We start from the raw sequence: 20,727 nt of genomic DNA, 5'->3' as shown, positions 1-20,727 counted from the left end.
AAATAAGGAGTGAAATACAGCACTTAATTGCCTAAGGGTCACTCACTTTCCTGCCCCAAATTTCACAATGACAAAGGAGGCCTCCTTCTTTTCTTCTCTTCTTATATTGTTGATCCCCATGTGAAGCAGTGGAAGTGGATAGCAATCATCAGATAGATAAATCATAGCAGGCTTTTTGGAGCATTCTGAATGTTCATTCTAGAAAGACAGCATGCCTCAGGAACAGATGTGAGATTTACATGGCACTATCTTCTCTTTTCTATTTCCCATGTTTTTCTTCTTCCAAGGGCCAAAGGCATCCTTGACTTAACCTGTGCTTTTCTTTTTTTTTTCTTCCATAACATGCTATGTTTAGTCATAGCCAGCATTACCCTTTCATCTAAACCACGAAGCATGGCCAAAGAGATGATAGAAATAAAAGTGATTCACTAATGGGAAGTGAAGAGGAAAGCAAGTTCAACCTGTCATCCCTCCCATTTTTGTGGGAAAATATGGAAATAAAGTGTGGTCATATTGTACTTCTCCATTTAAGTATTGGAATTTAAGTTAAACTTGAATTAAAAATCATATTTTTCTGTTCCCCACTTCACTCTTTGTATCTTATCAATGGTGAATGTTGACCACTGTCAGCCCCTATTACTGTAATACATATAATATACACTATCTTAATATACACTATCTAGATTGATATATGGTCATCTCTCTCCTACTTCCTGAAATATATTTGAACAAAAGGAGGGAAAAAAATGACAGATGTATCAAAGTCCTGATAGGATGGTAATTGAGGATAATTTATTTAAAAGCTCTATTTACATAGAAGTCAGAAAAATTAATGGAAACCAGCAAAAGATAATGTACTTATTTGGGGAAAGAACAAGAAGAAGAGATCAGTTGGGGTGTTTTGGTTTTTATTTTTTAACTAATTGAATATCTGTGAGAGATAATATATGTTAAAAGATTCATTCCTACAAAAGATAGCAATCTAATCTTAAAGGTTCATAGCTGTGTCCTCCTTTGTGTTCCCACTGAACTATAGTCTCGGCTCTATTACTTATGACATTATCTAAGTGTCCCACTACTAAGCAAGTTCATCCAGAATAATTATCAGGTATTAATTATAAGTGTGCTCCTTTCACCAACTCAGGTATAAAAGAGAATAAAATCTTAAAAATCTTAGAAGTAAATACTCACTTTGTAAGTTTGACAAACAGTAAGGAGAAGTAAGAAGCAGAGAAAGGAACTAATAGGTATTAAGTATTTTAATTAGGCAACTATGCTAGATGTTTGTTAAATTTCCTTTCTATTGTTTGTTTACAATTATGATTTTTCACTCTAAAACTATTAGATGATCCCTCTGAATTCTGAGCACTGTCATGGTGAGCTATTACATGCCACACGCTACAGTATAACAACATATATTTTTACTAAGATTACATTGCCATTTTAAAGTGGACAATGGAACCATTTCCTCCACAAGGGCAATGGACTTCCCTTCTTTAAGATAAGGATTGGGACTGGGCATGCCCTTCCTGAACCTTAGAACCCAACTCTCTTTTTCAGTAAGTCTGGAAAGAAATTTATTAATTGACATGGGAGTTGAGAGATTCAGTCCCTTTCTATTTATCATTAAAACTCTATTAGGGGCTTCACCTCTCTTGTTCCAAGGGTTTTACTCCGATCTTGCACGCCCTGGCAAAATGTTTTGTACACAGAGCTGTCATGTTGTTCTAGCAATGCATTTACATTACAGGAAACTGGCAACATTAAGTACTTACAGGGTAAGGAGACCAGAGAAAGGTTGCCAAAATATTCGGAGTTCAGTCAAAAGCCCAAGGGATAGTACAATAGGTGATGTTTTCCTAACTCTTTCTGTCTGCAGAAGATCAGAAGAGACTATTTGATTTTTTTCAAAGTAACATTTTTAATAATGCTGCTTGAAAAAGCAGCCTACTTCTGCTGTAAGTTACAGGAAGAAATAAATTCCAGTTGATTCCAACAAGAAGTTGTGACTGGGTATGCTACAATGTATTTCTATCTTCAAAGAGAGCTGTAAGAGTAAAAAATGCTTTGCCTGAATTTAGTAAAACCTACTTCAATGGTTAGGGATTTATGTTCTGAGAGTTTTCAAAGGAAATGCATTCATTTTAGAGCAGTTGCTTGAAATGACTAATTTTCTGTTGCTTTTCCTAATTTCATTCTCATTTGATTTATCTGAGAGTTCAGGAGAAATGAACTATTCCAAGTCAATTAATTTTCCAGATAATTATAGCAGAACTCTTTATTTTACTTTAAAGATTTCATTTATTTATTTGAGAGACAGAAAGAGAGAGCACAAGCAAGGGGGAGGGGGTTTAGAGGGAGAGGGACAAGCGGACTCCCCGTTTAGTGGAGAGAATGGTGTGAGGGCTCGATCCCAGGACCCTGAGATCATGACCTGAGCCAAGGTCAGATGTTAAACTGAGCCACTCCAGTACCCCACAGAACGATTTATTTTAGTCACACTGGGAAAAATTTTAAACTTTATTTAAAAATTGTTAATGTGGATCAAGTTTATCATTTTAACCTGACACCTATTGGCTCTGCTGTCATACAGGGCAGTGATGTCTTGTCTTCTTCCCTGTATTCCTGGCACTCAGTTGTGATACATGGTACATCCAGCTACTCAGTCACAGCTCAGTGCCTGCTTTGCACTGGGGTAGCATGGCTAAACATGATCTCTCCCTTCAGTGAGTTTATATATTTAGAAGGCATTCAACACATATGTATTAAATTAGTGAATATTAATTAATAACACAAATTCCTCTGGGTTATTGTCTCTTCTTAGAGACATAAGAAGAATATCCATATTGCTACTTCCCAGCAATCCTTCTGTTATTTTGGAGTATCCCTAGGGGAGTCTTCCATGTACTTGGAAATAGGTCTGCTTATGTTCTCTTTTCTAATTGTTACTGATGTCAGACCAGTTCTAAGCACTGTTCTAATATATGTTAATTCACCTATGTTGTTGTCCTCATGACAAGAGGCCAAGTACAAGAGCTACACAATAAAACGTGGAAGAAAAAACTTTCCTTCATCTTGATTTCTACTTGGTTCATTGATCCTAGAAACACCAATGTCTCAGGCAATTGCTCATGAGAACAGGGGATTTGGGTTCTGCTTTTAAACCCGTCCCTCCACAAGTGCTGATGAACAAGCTAGCAGGCCAGGAGTTTGGGGAGAGTTGCCATGTCATTCTCTTGCATTGTCCACCTCTCTTTTATCCCCACATACATTCATTCTGATTGTTCTGATTTTTCTGTCAATCAACTTGTGCATAGATATTGATGGGGTCCCACCAGCCAAAAAGAGAACTCCCATTTGTGTTGGAACTAGTACAACTGTTAAACCATTTTGAGAGGGCTATTTCAAAATATACATTCATATCACTTTTCATTAACTGCTTTAATTAATCTTGGGATGGGAAGGCAGGTAACTAAGCAACCAAGCAATTGGTTTCCTGGGGCTGATGTAACATTAACACAAACTAGGGGACTGAAGACAATAGAAATTTATTTTCTCTCAGGTCAGGAGGCCAGAAGTTCGAATCAAAGTGTCAGCAATGTTGGTTTCTTCTTGGGAGTTTAGAGGAGAATCTCATGCTTCTCTTGTAGCTGCTGGTGATTGCTAGATTCTTAGCACTCAAATATCTGCCTCCATCAGGTGATGGTTTTTTTCTTTGTCTGTATCCCTGGGTCTAAACTTCTCTCTTCTTATAAAGACACCAATCATATGGAGTAGGGCCCACCTTAATCCTATATGATCTCATCTTAACTTGATTACATCTGCAAAGATCCTATTTCCAAATAAGGCCATATTCATAGATTTTTGGGTGGACATGAATTTTGCGAAGACATTATTTAATCCAGTATAGAAATGCTGTTTGTTAAATAGGAATAAAATGCTATCTGCTTGATAATGTCTAGAGACAATCCTTTCCACATCAAGAAGGCTATTTTCTTTTACTTCTGCATGGAAGCTCCATTGAGGTTGAAAGAAGATTAAACTTCAGAAAAGTCAAGTGTTATTATAAATTAGATGCCCTTCACCTTGCTAGGGCAAGTTTGGTGTCTGTCTAGTCTTATCTAGTCACAGTTTATGAGGCTCACTGATTTTGTAACTGACATTTGAATAAAGATTATCTGCTTGGCACACAGAATCTAAAAGATACCAATTCCTACTGCCTTCTTTCTGTTGTGTTTAATGTTGTGCCATGTAATCTTCCATTTGAGTGTTGAGTGTTTTTTTCTTTTTATTTCTAACCTTTGAAATACCCTTTTTTAAGAATTAAAACTAGGAAAACTATTAAGCAAAGTATGGATATTAAAATTATTAATTTTGTTATATGAAGTATAGACTTTTATAGAATACATTACTTTAAGAATGAATACTTATATTAGATATATTAAGCATATAAATGGAATTTAATTTTATCTTTGAATCAGATACAATGGGCAGAGTAGATCTAGCACAGATATAGAAGCTAGAATGATAATATTACATTTTTATTTCCACAGCAAACCCATGGAATTATCCTGATTAAGCACATAATTTGTTTAATCTATATTTTTATTTGCATCTTATGACTCTATTATTCAGTACCTAAGATGTACCTAAATTTACCATTTAGTGTCAAATTAACATCTGTCATAAACTACCCAAGAAAACTAGGTGTATGAAACAGAGTTATCCTGATAGCTGAATGAGGGAGTATTTGGCTTAACCAAATTTAATTAATATAAATGCCACACAATGTTTGATTTGCAAGGAAATACAATACAATGAGATACAGAGCACAATACAGCCCAAATGTGGGGGAAGAGCTTCTTCCAGCTATAAGTGTAACCATCACTTAATGCTCCTGTATATCATTCAGAGATTGAGGATGCAGGCAAAGGGGAACCTTCTTACACTGTTGGAGGGAATGCAAACTGGTATAGCCCCTTTGGAAAACAGTATGGAGCTTCCTTAAAAAGTTAAAAATAGAACTACTCTGATCCAGCAATTTCACTACTAGGTATTTGCCCAAAGGATACAAAAATACTAATATAAAGGGATACAATGCACCCCTATATTTATAGCAACTTTATCAACAATAGCGAAATTATGGAAAGAACCCAAAATGTCCATTGACTGATGAATGGGTAAAGAAGAAGTAGGGTATATATACAATGGAATATTAGCCATAACAAAGAATGAAATCTTGCCATTTGCAATGATGTGGATGGAGCTAGAGAGTATTATGCTAAGTGAAGTAAGTCAGTCAGAGAAAGACAAATACCATATGGTTTCATTCATATGTGAAATTTAAGAAACAAAACATATCAACATAGGGAAAAAAGAAAGGGAGGCAAACCAGAAACAGTCTCTTAACTATAGAGAACAAATCGAGGATTATTGGAGGGGAGGTCAGTGGGGGGTAGGTTAAGCTGGTGATGGGGATTGATGAGGACACTTGTGATGAGCACTAGGTATTGTATGTAAGTAATGAATCACTAAATTCTATACCTGAGACTAATATTATACTTTATGTTAACTAACTGAAATTGAAATACAAAGTTGAAAAAAAACAATTATTTGGAGAGCTGGTTGGTTATAGTTTGCATTATGAGCTTATTGCTATTCTGTAAAAATATTAATAATTAATACTATATATAGTACTTAACCACATGCTAGTCAATAATTATGCATTTTACAAATATTAGCTCATTTAATCTGTTCAATAATTTTATTAATGTAAATACAATAATTATCTCTATTTTAGAGATGAGAAAACTAGGCACTGATGTACTAAGTGACTTGTCTGAAGTCACGAGCTGAGAAGTGGCAAAGTCAGGATTTGAAGCCATGTAGGCTGGTTCTGGAAGTCATGCTCTCACTCCTGTTCTACATTGCCGTGTTGAGGGATGGGGGTGGGGTCTCTGCATATTTGAAATCACACTCTATAGAATATGAACGAGCAGTGTGTTCTGTTGATCTAGTTGGCAGTTGAAGACTAGTTGGCAGTCACTAGCATATTGACAAGATAGTGTGAAAATTATTTAGGGAGTAATGAAATAACATAGCTGGAATTCATATTTTACTCACTTAGTCACCCAGTCTTTATGAAGCAGTTTCTAGGTCCTAGGCACACTCTTATGTATCACTGATAAAATGATAAGTGAAATACAGCTCCTGCTCATGGTAGAGGGGCACAAGCATGTAATAACTACAACACAGACCATCTGTTAGGGCTCAAAAGCACAGCATTGTCAGAGGAAATCATCTTGCCATGATGCCTCTGAATTGGTCACAACTTGATACAATCAAACTCCTTAGAAGCCAAGCAATATATGTTAATGCAGTTCCTGGACTTTGTTGCAGGACATTCTGAATGTTAACTCATTCATTTAAATAATTGTTCTGAAAAACCTGCCAGCTCATCTGAGAGCTAGAGACGTGTATGATATGACTTAGAGTCTGAGAAATGCTTGCTTGCATTTATGTACCTTGCCTAAGCATATCTGATGTAGGCAACTCATACTTTGTTGATCAATGGCAGGAGTTTAGCATTTCCTCAGAAGCCATGCCTTTACAATTTGGGACAAGAGGGTGGCTCAACGGTTGAGCATCTGCCTTCGGCCAGGACGTAATCCCGGGGTTCAGGGATTGAGTCCCATATCGGGCTCCTTCATGGAGCCTGCTTCTCCTCCCTCTGCCTATTTCTCTGCCTCTCTCTGTGTGTCTCATGAATAAATAAAGTCTTTAAAAAATATATAAAATTTGGGACAAGAATTAATGCAGGATTACCAATTAGGGATTTTTTTTTTGCCTCAATGATTTATTATTAACCAGGGCTTATCAGGAGTGGGTCAATGCACTAAACACTTTGTATGCATCATCTCTTTTAATCTTCACAGCTTCCCAATGAGCTAAGTATTCATAATTATCTGTATTTTACAAAGGAGAAACTGAGATTTAAAGTTTCCCTGTGGGGATCCCTGGGTGGCGCAGTGGTTTGGCGCCTGCCTTTGGCCCAGGGCGCGATCCTGGAGACCCGGAATCGAATCCCACGTCGGGCTCCCGGTGCATGGAGCCTGCTTCTCCCTCTGCCTGTGTCTCTGCCTCTCTCTCTCTCTCTGTGTGACTATCATAAATAAATAAAAATGTTTTAAAAAAAAAAAAAATAAAGTTTCCCTGTGGAGTGGTTCATAGGAAGCGGTAAAGTCAGGACTCAATTCTAGCTCTATCAAAGTGTGAGTCTCATACACGTCCTTAACTGCCATGTTGTCCTGCCTCTGGTTCATTCAAAGAGCACCACTGAAGAGTTTCACCACTCTTGGCACCTATAAAGTGGAGCCTTCAGAGTACAGTGTAGAGACAGGTGCTTCCACAGTTCTCAATTATAAACAATAAAGCCTTCCATATCCAATGGCTATTCTCCCTTCCACTTGTGATATTTGAACCTTTGAACAGTGTTTAACAGTGCAGATGAGTGTGCTTGCATTAATCCCATCAGTCTAACAAATGTCTTGTCTTGAATAAAGTTAAGACCTCAGCATGGAATATATCTGGGCCCTCTAGCCCGCCAGGAAGCCAGCCGGCCTAATAACATTATTGCTAGCTATTGTTTCATTTGAAGGTCACCACTGTCAATTCAGAAGTGAAAGTAGGACAGAGGAGAATATAGAAGACAGGATAGGTGGATGTTTATTTACAAGTAGAACTGCTACATTAGCTCAGAAGAACTTGAAGTTGTTAGTGAAGTCATAAGTTTTAAGCTATCATCTAAAAGTTGTTCTATTTTCTGAGAAAGACAATTTAGTAAGGCATAATTTATAGACTATCAAGTTTTAAGTGAATGCATAATATCAATTTAAAGTAAAACTTTTATGTAGAGATTATGTTTAAAAGGACATTAAATTGAGCAAAGGCCATTATTAAAAGTATCAAGGTGATAAAATACCTCTGTGAGATACATGGAGACTGTACTTAAATATTCATCCAGTCATTCTTTCCAAATATTATTAGACATTTCATTAATATAGTAGCAATAAAAATAATAAATAATATGAAATTTTTAAAAAATATGGTTTGTGGATTTTAAGATAGACCTTAAAATGTTTCTTTTACTTAAAATTAAAAGGAATTAAGGGGCTGTACTGAAAGTCAGTTACCATGATAAAAATTAGTATCCAAACTTGAGTCAATCAATTAACTTGTCTAAGCCCCCATTTCCTCATCTGTAAAGTGAGATGTTGAAATACAAAACTTCTAAAGTCTTTTCAGCTATAAAATCTTATGCTTCATTCATTATCTGCTTACGATAAAATTAGTCTTTCTAGAATTAATTTCAAGAAGCCAAGTAGTCAGAGAAATTTTATAGGCAATGAATATGAATATATACATGACTTGAAAGAGAACTGAACTGTGAACATATTGAGAGGAGAGGAGAGGAGATGAAAGGAGAAAGTAGAGATTCTAGTATGAAGAAAGAACATAGGCTACAGGATGTTGCCTCTAGACTGGAGACTGACCTGTGGACAATAGGAAGTTACTAGAAATTTGTGAGCTGATGACTAACAGTTGCACTATCTGGGTTTCATGCAAAGGAATAAAGACTGTTGAAGAATTGACCAATCTGAAGTGTTTGGGGAACTGTTTAGTTAATCATTTAACTTTTTGAATACTAGGAAGGCAGGAAAGGAAGGAAGGAAGGAAGGAAGGAAGGAAGGAAGGAAGGAAGAAAGAAAGAAAGGAAGGAAGGCAAGCAAAAGGGAGGGAGGAGATTTTGAAGGAGAAAATATTCAGATAGATGAAATAACCATTCTACGTATCTACTGGAGCTATCCACAGAGTTTATTCCCATGTGTAATCATGCCTGGAGGCCAGTAACACTGTGGATAGGAATACATAATTTCATGGCTAGATAACCTTTCACACCCTATAGAAGATGTCTATAAAATATATCTAAACTCTCTTAATAACAGTATCCTTTTCTGTAAAGTGAGGATAATAGTACATCCCTTTTAGTATTGCCATGAGATTTAAATAAAATAATACCATAAAGTATACAGCTAGTACTTGATATGTGCCCAATAAAATCTATCAATAACAACAATAATAGCTATTGTTATTATTACTAGTAAAATATCATCACTGCTTGAGCAAATTTTAAATATGACAAATAACAAGGGTATCCAAAAGCCAAATCTGAGTAGAGGGTGCTTGGTGTTGAGCCCAATTTTCCTTGAAATGAGTAGTCGGGAGCTGAGGAAGTTTTCCTTGAAATAAGTGACATTGGGTGGGTAATAAATTCAGATTTAAATAGGTGATTTTAGAAATAGGACAAACCAAAGCTCAAGGGTTATATTGGTCAGTGCATCACCTGAAATCAATGTCTCCTTAATAACTTTTGTACATTCAAAATTTGAGCCACCTATCTTTCAGCATGTTGAGAAACACTGTTGTAATGAAAAGAAAATTGTATTAAAGTTAGGAGTTTTGTGAAATTTGCTTCTCTGGGCTTAAGTTTTTGAAAACATTAGTTGTATGGTCCTTTGAGTTCCTGAGGGCTATGGTCTTCTGACCCAAATCATTGATGTATCTTTCTAAAACTAAAATTGGCTTGGAGAATTCACCCATAACAGAGCAAACCAAGGTCCTGATACTTAATATAAACGTGAATAAATTTAAAAGAAACAGCATGATCCTATGCAAAACTACGGTAAAATAAATAGCCAAAAAAAGAAAGAATGGAAAATACAGAAAGAAGTCATTAATATAGGGGTGCCTGGGTGGTTCAGTTGGTTAAGCGTCTGCCTTCAGCTCAGGTCATGCTCCTGGTGTCCTGGGATCTGGCTCCATATCAGGCTCCCTGCTCTGTGGGGAGTCTGCTTCTCCCTTTGCCCCTCTGCCTCCTCCTGCTTGTGCTCTCTCTCCCTCTCTTGCTTACTCATGCTTTCTTTCTCTCACAAATAGATAAGAAAATCTTAAAAAAAGAAATCCATTAATACAATTCAAAGACCTTTTTTTTCATATAGCCACACCGTTGTTCATATATAAAGAAGCAGACAGACATTACAAAGAACTCTGAGAATATAGTAGACAAAAATTGTTTAAAAAAATCAGCTGATGAGCTCCCTGTCACCAGTAGACATCAAAATAAAAGAACCAGTGGTGAATACTGATTCCAATGAAATATGGAGCTGATCTAAACAGTGGTAGGAAAATGTACACAGATTATAAATTCGATAAGCCCAGAGAATGCAAAAATAATGTAGTGATAAATACACATTAAAAGGTTTAAGTCTCATCTTACTGGAAATTAATAAATACTATCTAAAGTTGATATATCAAGAAACAGAACTTTATATACTCTCTATAAAATTCATAATATAACTGCCAGGGAATAAAACTCATGACTGATATAATAATATCAGAATATAGGAATCTATATTCTGATAACAGAGAATATACATTTTACAGCTCCCTTTCCCCACAAATAAATATGGAATACTTTTTCTGATTATAATGCATCAAAAGTAGAGAATATCATAGATACCAAAAAATTCCAAGGACATTTTCCATCCTGCAAAAACAAAGTAAAACAAAACAAAACAGAATTTATCCCCAAAGAAAGGAAAATATCCCTATGGTCCTTTCTCTTTAGAAGATCTGAAAGAAAATGTAAGCTTAATAAAGTACACATCAAAAATGAGTGACAAAATACAGAATGAGTTATTTTTTAAAAAAGGAGACTACATATTTCCTTATTATTAAAATCTTACATTATTGTTGTACATTTGTTAGAACTGATGAGTCAATATTGATACATTATTACTAAAGTCTATCATTTACACCAGGGTTCACTCTTCGTGTTGTACAGTTCTGTGGGTTTTGACAAATGTAGAATGTCATGTATCTACCATTATAGTGTCGTATAGAATAGTTTCACTATTCTAAAAGTGCTCTATGTTCCACCTTTTCTTCTTTCCCAAATACCCCTCAGCCCCTGGCAGCCACTGCCTTTCTTACTGTCTCTATAGTTTTGCCTTTTCCAAAATGTCATATAGTTGAAATTTTACAGTATGTAGCCTTTTCATATTGGCTTCTGTCACTTAGTAATATGCATTTAAGTTTCCTCCGAGGGTTGATATCTCATGTCTGTTTAGCACTGACTAATATTCTGTTGTCTGGGTATTTATTCAGTTTACTTATTCATTTACATATTGAAGAACATCTGGTTGTTTTCAAGTTTTGGCAATTATGAATAAAGCTGCTATAAATATTCTTGTACTCGTTTTTATGTGGACATAATTCTCCAACTTATTTGGGTAAATTTGAATAGTACAATTTCTGGGCCATATAGTAATAGTATGTTTTGTAAGAAACTTCCAAATTGTGTTCCAAAGCAGCTGTACCATTTTGTGTCCTCACCAACAATGAATGAGAGTTCCTGTTGCTCACCCCTTGTCATCATTTGGTGTTGTCAGTGTTTTGAATTTTAGCCATTCTAATAGGTGTGTAGTACTATCTTGTTGTTTTAATCTGCATTTCCTAATAACATACAACTACTGAATATCTTTTATATTGTTATTTGCCATGTACATCTTCTTTGATGAGGTGTCTCTTCAGATATTTTATCCATTTTATAATTCATCTGTTCCTTTTTGTTTCTGTTTGTTTCTAGGAAAATTCATGATCTTCTATGCTGACCTCATTGGTTGCTTTCAAAGGTGTCCCTCTCTCTTTTAATTGTCCTCAAGTCACTTAGAATAATATCTTCAATAAGTTTGTCCTGTAGGAAAACAACTGCCAGGAAGAAATTCATCTCTGAAGAAAGGCATGGGGTTTGGGGAATACACCAGTAAGATTTTTCATTTTATAATCTGCTCTATTAATTGATTTCCCCCAAATGCTATACTTATTTTTAGTTTTCAAGTAAATAGATAAGTTAAAAATCAAAACTGATGTGATGACAAAAAAAAAACATATTAATTTTAAGAATCCACTGGCAGAAAACCTTATTCTATTCTAATGTGATTTCTCATTTACTGTTTACTTTGTCAAATGTTGCCAAACGTATTATAAAAGAGAAAATAAATAACTAAAAATCAAAAGAAAAATCACATCAGCAGAATTTGAAGAGAAAATGATAATTTAAAAATACAGAGGTAGAAGATTTATGTAATATACAGTGAGCTTTCTATTCAGCCTCTCACCTGAACCCTCAGATAGTCAAGCTGACTTCTAGCAGCTGACCACATGGAAGTCTTTTGATGGCCCACTAAGTCTGGAAAAACATGGGAGAAGATATTACAGAAGAGGATGTTTTATCAGTTCCTGGTTTCAGTCCTAACAAATTATTGGCTAAGGTAAAAATAAAACAGTTTTCATTCATAGTGAATTAAACAATCTGTGTATTTCATAGAATATAATTAAAGAATATAACTAAAGAGGCATTTTAACCCAACCAGGAGTTCTCAATGTTGTCCATTACTGCATGATGGTCTAGCTTTTCCTTGAATCAAGATCCAGGGTAGAAATGAAAATATCTCTTCACTTGGGGACTGTAGACAATGCTCCTGGGCATAAGCTAGGGTATACATGTTCCTGGTTAGTTGCTTTTAAACTTCCAGAATGACAAACCAAAAGATAAGTAGAAGGCACAATTCCAAATTACTGATGAGGAAACAATTTCTCTTCTTGTCCCTCTATTTGTCTAATTTTAAGAACCAAACATGCAAAAAAAAAAAAAAAAAGAAAGAAAGAAAGAAAGAAAGAAAGAAAGAAAGAGAAAAGAAAAAGAAAAAGAAAAAGAAAAAGAAAAAAAAAGAAAAAGAAACAAACATGCAAACAAACAACTACAACAAACCCCCAAAACTTCCCATGACCTGTATGTATCTGTCAACAATCTTATCATGGAAGAAAAGAGAGGATAGCTTAGAACTCCACCATTTTAGAGGACTAAAAGAAGAAAACACTATGTTCCTTCTTGGAAAGTTCCTTTCCAAACATCTTAAGAGTGAGTCCAAATAAAATGCATGTTGTTTGCTTTTTAGCAGAAAACCTCTACCAAAATATTGCATGTAATGGTAGGATTGCTTCTCCTTCATTTTTAATCAAAGAAATAACTATAACTAATGTTCTGACCTAGTTATGCCAAGGCCTTATTATTTTTAGATTAGGGAGAAAGTTCCAAATGAAGTCGTTTCAGTGATGCAGCTTGGCTACTGGCCCTATCTCCTTAAGATTCAATTCTGCCTTTCTCTGAAAATTTCACCCTCCCTTATATTCCTCTGCTCTGAGATTCAAGTCTGGTTGGATTTTGTGCCTGCTTTCATAAAGCAATTCCTAAAGTTTGTGGAAGGATTTGGAAAAGTGCCTTTAAGTCGGAGTTCTGTGTTAGGGAAGCAAAGTGAAATATTATTCAGTTCAACAAATAGTTTTTATGTAAGGAAAAAATGCTTCAAATACCCTGTAACATTCTTTGCATATTATCTTATACAGGAAAGTGGAACTATAGCCATTTCTGTTTCTAAATAATATGGCCTGAGATCTGCCCACTTGTCTCTTTTCATGATTGACATTAACTATCATTACAGTGAATTGCCTAAACCATTATGTGTCCTCTATTCAGGCCACCCCACAGTGTAGAGTAAGATTCTCTCCGACTCCATCAGTGGCTTAGAAATGTTAGAACACTCCATCAGAGGCTTAGAAATAGTAGGCTCTTTGATAGGCATGTTGGTGATGAGTCCATTAAGCATCATGATCTCAGGGTCCTAGGATGGAGCCCTACCTCACCCCGCATTGAGCCCCTATTCTACTTGAGTTCCCCACTCAGCAGGGAGTCTGCTTGTCCCTCTGTCCCTGCACCTGCCTGTGCTCTTTCTCTCTCAGATAAATAAAAATTTTTTAAAAAAAGAAGTATTCGGGTCTTTTGACACAGAAATGACACTTCTGTTGATTTTTCCTGAATAAGTCATCTTATGTGTAGAAAGAAAGAAATAAAAAACCAATATATAGAAAGATATTAATCACAGCAGTAGGGGGTCCCTGGGTGGCTCAGCAGTTTGGCACCTGCCTTTGGCCCAGGGTGTGATGCTGAAAATGATTTCATTTTTCAGGATCTCTTTTCTCTATTAACTCCTTCATCTATTCCTAATAGCTATAAATAATTTCTAGGTTCTTGTCTGTCCTCCAGTTTCTCAGGAAGGAAGACAGACATTTACCTGGAGTCCCAGGATGGAGTCCCACATCGGGCTCCCTGCATGGGGCCTGCCTCTCCCTCTGCCTGTCTCTGCCTCTCTATCTGTATCTCTCATGAATAAATAAATAAAATCTCTGAAAAAAGATAAAAAAAAAATGGTCACAATTTTGTAAAAAAAAAATCACAGCAGTATTTATAATAGTGAAAACTTAAAATAAACTTAATGTCCAAGAATCAGGAAAAGGTTAAGAAAAACTCCCACATTTAAATTTTATAACCATTAAAATATTGGTTTATCAAACATCTCAATTGTTATGGATAATAATTACTTCATGATTAATTATTAGATCTATGTTAAAATATATAAGCATGAGGGATCCCTGGGTGGCGCAGCGGTTTGGCGCCTGCCTTTGGCCCGGGGCGCGATCCTGGAGACCCGGGATCGAATCCCACGTCGGGCTCCCGGTGCATGGAGCCTGCTTCTCCCTCTGCCTATGTCTCTGCTTCTCTCTCTCTCACTGTGTGCTTATCATAAAAAATTTAAAAAAAAATTAAAAAAAAATATAAGCATGAAAAAAGGAGAAGTTAAGTAAGTTTCCCACAGCGAAAGCTTGGGTTCTCAAATCAGGTTTCCCTATTTTCAATTCTTTTTCTTCCTGCATTGATTACATAATATACATTGTTACATAATGTACTACATGTTGTGTAAGACTGTATCCATGTGCAAGACACACTGCTGGAATTAAAAGTGGGGGAAAAAAGAAGCATGATTTCTAGTCTCCATGAACTTAGGACCTAATAGAAAAAAACAGGACACAGAAAAACTGTCTAAGGGTACAGGTCACATTTAGAATGCCAAGTCAGTAGTACAGACTGAAATGCTATAAAAGTTGAGAGGAAAGAAGATTAGCTGTGAGCAGAGGCGATTGTAGGATGATCTGGGTTTCAGGGAAGGAATTGGGGGAGGGAGGATGGTGCTGTGGCTGCAGTGGGAGACAGTGAATCAAAAAGCCTGAATGACACCAAACCAGCTTCAATTCTCTCTTCAATCTGTGTGAAGATTCACTCATCCTATTGTAATATAAACTCTCCAGTGAGAAGTATGTAAACGTGTGAAATTTGTAGCTTTTTGTTTTGGGTTTTCTGTGTGTGTGTGTCGGGGGTGGGAGAGGCTTATCACAACAAATTACAGTTATTGTACATCTTTCTCCTTCATTATCTACGATGATGAGTTTCCTCCATGGAGTAATTTACTCAATCTGCCACATATGTGTGGGCCTCTGATGAGCCCAACACTGGCACTGGCATGGCCCTGAGCACACAAAGCCTACCAAGACACTGTTCACGGCCCTGTAAGTGCCTACTTTGAAGAGGAGAGACTACATATAAAATGCTAACAATTTTTTCCATAATGATGGAGATGAAAACTCAGCAATTTATGAAGTAAAAGAGAAGCACCTATCTCTGCATAAATGGGGATATGGTATAAAAAGGAGCTAGTTGGGGCACCTGGGTGGCTCAGTGGTTGAGCATCTGCCTTTGGCTCAGGTCGTGATCCTGGGGTCCTAGGATCGAGTTCCGCATCAGGCTCACCACAGGGAACCTACTTTTCCCTCTGCCTATGTATCTCTCTGCCCCTCTCATGAATAAACAAAATATTTTTAAAAATAAAAATAAATAAATAAAAAGGCGCTAGTTAAGGATAAAATGAAATTACCAAGCAAGGAAGAGAAGACAGTCCACTTCAGGCAGAGGGGGCTACATGGCCAAAGTTAAGGGTGCAAAGAAAGGCCAGTGTGCTGGTAATTGCTAGCAATTTTATATATCATAGGTAAAAAGCAAAAGGGACATGAAGTTAGGGAGATAAGAAATAACAGATTAAGTTGGGTTTTATAAGCTGTTTTCAAAAACTTGAACTTTAATCTGTACAGACAATGGAGGGACACAAGAGTTTAAATCACAGGCATAATCAGGGAAATATAAATCAAAACCACAATGAGATACCACCTCACACCAGTGAGAATGGGGAAAATTAACAAGGCAGGAAACAACAAATGTTGGAGGATGCGGAGAAAAGGGAACCCTCTTACACTGTTGGTGGGAATGTGAACTGGTGCAGCCACTCTGGAAAACTGTGTGGAGGTTCCTCAAAGAGTTAAAAATAGACCTGCCCTACGACCCAGCAATTGCACTGTTGGGGATTTACCCCAAAGATTCAGATGCAATGAAACGTCGGGACACCTGCACCCCGATGTTTCTATCAGCAATGGCCACAATAGCCAAACTGTGGAAGGAGCCTCGGTGTCCATCGAAAGATGAATGGATAAAGAAGATGTGGTCTATGTATACAAGGGAATATTACTCAGCAATTAGAAACGACAAATACCCACCATTTGCTTCAACGTGGATGGAACTGGGGGGTATTATGCTGAGTGAAGTAAGTCAATCGGAGAAGGACAAACAGTGTATGTTCTCATTCATTTGGGGAATATGAATAATAGTGAAAGGGAATATAAAGGAAGGGAAAAGAAATGTGTGGGAAATATCAGGAAGGGAGACAGAACATAAAGACTCCTAACTCGGGGAAACGAACTAGGGGTGGTGGAAGGGGAGGAGGGTGGGTGTTGGAGGGGAATGGGTGACGGGCACTGAGGTGGACACTTGACAGGATGAGCACTGGGTGTTTTTCTGTATGTTGGTAAATTGAACACCAATAAAAATTAATTTAAAAAAAATAAATAAATAAATCACAGGCATAGGTAGTGTAATGAGTAACAGCTATATTATACAGCACTCCACTATAAGTTGTTAAGTACACAAAACATTTTGTCAGATTTTTTGGAAGATATTTTTAAAAAACAATATGAACATTATCAACTTTATGCAAATTTCTGTGTCAATGCCTTAACTTTTGCCTCATTAATGGGAAATTGAGGAGAAATTTAGGAAAGCATGATTTAATGTCCTCAATATGACAGATTATTTCTGTTTACATTATACCAATATTTGGGTTTGACTTGTTTATGTCATAGGAGGACTATAACCCAGAAAGCAACTGTAAAGGTCTATGGGATATTGTTCAACTGCTTATCTAGAAAAGGAAGGGTGAATATGTCCCTATAGGATGAAGATACTCTTTGGGGATATAATTTAAAAAGGGCCAAATTTTTTTTCAAATTATGTGAACATTTCTTTATATTTAACAAAAAAATCAAATAAAAAACACATATGAAAAAAATCTTTGGGGATCCCTGGGTGGCTCAGTGGTTTAGCACCTGTCTTCGGCCCAGGGCGTGATCCTGGAGAACCGGGATCAAGTCCCATGTTGGGCTCCCTGCATGGAGCCTGCTTCTCCCTCTGTCTGTGTCTCTGCTTCTCTCTCTATATCTCTCTCATGAATTAATAAATAAAATCTTAAAAAAAACTTTGCATATTTTGCTTCATTCTTAGCTTTTAAAATTTTTACTTACAAATCAAGAAATGTATTTTCCTAAAAACTATGACTAGTCCAGTTGCCTGGTCTTGGGACTAGGAATTACAAACTGAGTCCTGTTCCTATAGCTGATTTTCTGTGTAGTATTATAAGAAGCTTTTCTGTGACTCAGGTCCTGTTAGAATTAGATCTGGAATTGTCTGGGTTTCTTGATGAAAAGATGGAGAAATTTCCACACTTCTTAAATGCCATCTATATTAGAGGTATGAAAGCCCTGGAATCAAAGAATAGAATTTAAGGATGGGACTTCACACATTATCTAAGTCAATATTCCCTCTTGATCATTTATCTAAGGTCCAGCTCACCAATGCTCTATGAATAGTTATACTGAGTTTGCAGAAGACCTAGATTGGGGTAGTTGGTGTAGGTGGGAAGCAAGGATCACACAGGTAAAAGGCAGCTCCAAGAAAGTGTTAGAAAAGGAAGCATTCTGGCAGCCAGGATGGCTCAGTGGTTTAGCACTGCCTTCAGCCTAGGGTGTGATCCTGGAGAACCGGGATCGAGTCCCCCATCGAGTCCCCCATCGGGCTCCCTGCATTGAGCCTGCTTTTCCCTCTGCCTGTGTCTCTGCCTCTCTGTGTGTGTGTCTCTCATGAATAAATAAATAAAATCTTAGAAAAAAAAAACCACTAATCCTGTAACAGGGTTTAAAAAAAAGAAAAAGAAAAAGGGGGCATTCTGAAGGCCATAGACCTTGAATGAAGATGGTTCCTTATGGGATGGGGAAAAAGGACAACTTTTCAGGTGTGATGTTAATGTCACCTCTAGACTCTGCCTGCTAGGTGTTACTCAAGTTAGTTATCATGTCACTCCTACCTACGGTAGGACTCAAAATCCCTATTATTTAAACTTTTAAAAAAAAGTTTAACTGGTAATGATAGCAACATGGCATGATTAGTTTTAATCCCTATTCTCTGCCCATCAGAAATTACTACCTAGGCATGGCTCATTTCCTTACTAAGCCCAGACTCAGCCTTAGAATTTGTCACAGTCTAGTACTCTGAGCAGCCAGTGCCAATGGACTAGACTTAGCCCATCAGATACAATTTCTTTGCCATCCCCAGATTGGAATTAAAGGTATGTATATTGGTTCCAAAAGTTCTGTTACACTGGAAAGCTGGTGTGATATTCTTGTTTAATACATTCCTTTTAGTTGAATACTCAATTTTCACTTAAGCCTACCTAGACAAGTATTTATTTCTGCAGTTGGCTGAGAGATGGTGTCAAATGCTTTATTTGGTATCCTAGCTCTGAAAGCTCTTATTCCAATAAGCTGACTTTCTTTGGTGTTATTTTTCCCTGTGCTAATTACTTTTATCATCCTACCCACAGGGAGGCAGATTATTAACAGTGGTATATAAATTTTTAAAAACTTCAATTTGTAAAATAAGTAATAAAATCCATGCCCTTTCCCCTGGGTTTCTACAAGGTGCCTAGTTAAATATGGCCTGTACGAGTTTTGGTTTCCTTATTTGGTTATAGAGGGCAGAGACCTTGTTTTTCATGATTCAACCTGCATATTTATGACTCCTGCCACAGGGTGCTTTTGTGAATCCTCCACATAATTTTGGGTAAGATGAATTTGCACCCCCCCTCCATATTTGGTTGTTGAAGCTCTCTCTGTGTGGCTGCCATAGGATCCTGTACGACTGTAAGTAGAGGAATGGTGGTTCATTTATTTAATAAACAAATGTCTACTGAATGCCCGCTATAAGATAGGCTTTATACTAGAGACCATGTTTGTTGTGGTTGGTCAAATAGAAATGATTCCTAGCTTCATGGAACACAGGATTCAGTGGAAGAAACAAGCAATAAACAGAGATATATTACATACTACCATAGTGAGACAAACACTTCGAAGGACAAGAATATAAGAATTATAAACGTGTGTCTAGAGAATCCATTTATACTGAGTGATGGAAGAAGACACCAATGAAGAAGTAACCTTGAAATGGAAACCTGAGGATAAGCAGTTAGTCATGAGGAGTGAGAAAAAGTGTTCCAGACAGAGGGAGAAGTGTGAGTGTAGTCCCTGAGGTGACATTTGATGTGAACAATGACCCCAGGTCCCCTGTAAGGGCCTAATCTGGCTCTCAAATAGCCACAGTAGCTTTGGCAGACAAATACAAATTCCAGTCCAGAAAAGAAGGAGGCCACCTTCTGAGCAGGGTCTCATATAAGAAAGATTTTTCATTTCACCTGGGGTGAGATATGCCTATTAATTGATTTATGGAGGTCTCATAGCAATATATAAGGGCCAGGAATGAGGCTTTATATTCATGGTAAAAATTTAAACATTTGGGACTGCCATTTGGGAAGATATGCAGTGTAAAGGCCAAAGTCAAGACTGGAATGTTGGCTCCCTCATGTCCTCTTACAGTTTGGTATCCTTGCTGCTGTAGGTCAAATGATTTTCCATCACTCTAGCCTTTGGGAACTAAGGTGCCAGATTCTCTGAAGAGAGCATTGTCCCAATAAAGGAAAATCATGAAGGCACTGGATATTTTAACTGTGGAACATAAGAGAGAACGGAGGTAATGTTGTGTTTTGTTTTTTCTCTCAATTTGCTTTACTTTTTAGACCAGATAGTTTGGACACTGAAAGTTATGTTTTTGTACTTCTTTTGTGGCATTTTGACTACCACAAAAGAGCCAGAAAAACTATTCCAGAGCCAGAAAAACTAAAGTATAAATAAATCCAGACAGGCTCTTAGAAGCAGTTAAATTAGTCCTATATTTAAAATTTTTTTTCTTTTCTAAGTAACTATTACTTGAGTCGAAACATAGCTTACCAGATCTGCCTCATGTGAAAATTTTCTGAAACAAAATATTTGGCAGAGTTTCTTCCTGTATTAAAATTAATCACATAATATGAGGAAGGGCTAAAACTTCTTCCAAGTCTCTACACTGTGAAAGAAAGCAAAAAGGGGAGCTAATTGCCTAATTCACCCAAAAAGTTGCTCATAATTGTTCTATATTTCTCAAAACAAACATAAGTTTTTTCT

The 20,727-nt window shown here is 36.7% G+C and overlaps 3 long non-coding RNA genes across 7 annotated transcripts in view; 2 read left to right on the top strand and 1 right to left on the bottom strand.

The window, feature by feature from the left end:
• LOC121486741 overlaps positions 1–16,304 on the top strand; it is a 48,060-nt gene extending 31,756 nt beyond the window's left edge. For 2 of the 5 annotated variants that reach the window (XR_005986725.1, XR_005986729.1), the window contains exon 4: positions 11,708–12,993. This is a non-coding gene — a long non-coding RNA (uncharacterized LOC121486741). Of the gene's footprint in view, positions 1–355; positions 5,041–11,707; positions 12,994–14,205 lie in introns of those variants that run through there. The other 3 variants (XR_005986726.1, XR_005986728.1, XR_005986727.1) reach the window with 3 other exon arrangements.
• The window catches only part of LOC121486744, a 111,468-nt gene that overhangs the window by 89,883 nt on the left and 858 nt on the right, over positions 1–20,727 (bottom strand). The gene's annotated exons all lie outside the window — the stretch shown is intronic.
• LOC121486743 overlaps positions 18,428–20,727 on the top strand; it is a 30,160-nt gene continuing 27,860 nt past the window's right edge. Inside the window, exon 1 of the long non-coding RNA XR_005986730.1 lies at positions 18,428–20,257. This is a non-coding gene — a long non-coding RNA (uncharacterized LOC121486743). The remainder of the gene's footprint in view (positions 20,258–20,727) is intronic.

This window comes from Vulpes lagopus, chromosome 3, assembly GCF_018345385.1.
Source record: "Vulpes lagopus strain Blue_001 chromosome 3, ASM1834538v1, whole genome shotgun sequence".
Taxonomy (NCBI): domain Eukaryota; kingdom Metazoa; phylum Chordata; class Mammalia; order Carnivora; family Canidae; genus Vulpes; species Vulpes lagopus.
Note: the sequence above shows the minus strand (reverse complement) of the source record. Positions and strands in the feature narration are given on the sequence as shown.